Consider the following 1,302-nt stretch of genomic DNA (forward strand, 5'->3'; position numbering starts at 1 on the left):
CTTTGATTTTCAAGCCGTCTGGACCAAATTGACTAATTTGCTGAAGTGCTGAATTTCTGGACCGAAAAATTTTACTTTATTTTCGGAGACTTTCTTTAAGTTTGAAACCGTCTGGACCAAATTGACTAATTTGCTGAAGTGCTGAATTTCTGGACCGGAAAATTTTACTTTATTTTCTTTGATTTTCAAGCCGTCTGGACCAAATTGACTAATTTGCTGAAGTGCTGAATTTCTGGACTGGAAAATTTTACTTTATTTTCTTTGATTTTCAAGCCGTCTGGACCAAATTGACTAATTTGCTGAAGTGCTGAATTCTGGACCGAAAAATTTTATATTATTTTCGGAGACTTTCTTTAAGTTTGAAACCGTCTGGACCAAATTGACTAATTTGCTGAAGTGCTGAATTTCTGGACCGGAAAATTTTATTTTATTTTCGGAGACTTTCTTTAAGTTCGAAACCGTCTGGACCAAATTGACTAATTTGCTGAAGTGCTGAATTTCTGGACCGGAAAATTTTATATTATTTTCGGAGACTTTCTTTAAGTTTGAAACCGTCTGGACCAAATTGACTAATTTGCTGAAGTGCTGAATTTCTGGACTGGAAAATTTTACTTTATTTTCGGAGACTTTCTTTAAGTTCGAAACCGTCTGGACCAAATTGACTAATTTGCTGAAGTGCTGAATTTCTGGACCGAAAAATTTTACTTTATTTTCTTTGATTTTCAAGCCGTCTGGACCAAATTGACTAATTTGCTGAAGTGCTGAATTTCTGGACCGGGAAATTTTACTTTATTTTAGAATAGTTTCTTTAATTTTCAAACTGTCTGGACCAAATTGACTAATTTGCTGAAGCGCTGAATTTCTGGACCAAAAAATTTTACATTATTTTCGGAGACTTTCTTTAAGTTCGAAACCGTCTAGACCAAATTGACTAATTTGCTGAAGTGCTGAATTTCTGGACCGGAAAATTTTATATTATTTTCGGAGACTTTCTTTAAGTTTGAAACCGTCTGGACCAAATTGACTAATTTGCTGAAGTGCTGAATTTCTGGACCGAAAAATTTTATATTATTTTCGGAGACTTTCTTTAAGTTTGAAACCGTCTGGACCAAATTGACTAATTTGCTGAAGTGCTGAATTTCTGGACCGAAAAATTTTATATTATTTTCGGAGACTTTCTTTAAGTTCGAAACCGTCTGGACCAAATTGACTAATTTGCTGAAGTGCTGAATTTCTGGACCGAAAAATTTTATATTATTTTCGGAGACTTTCTTTAAGTTTGAAACCGTCTGGACCAAATTG

This window comes from Leiobunum rupestre, chromosome 11, assembly GCF_980474605.1.
Source record: "Leiobunum rupestre chromosome 11, qqLeiRupe1.1.hap1, whole genome shotgun sequence".
Taxonomy (NCBI): Eukaryota; Metazoa; Arthropoda; class Arachnida; order Opiliones; family Sclerosomatidae; genus Leiobunum; species Leiobunum rupestre.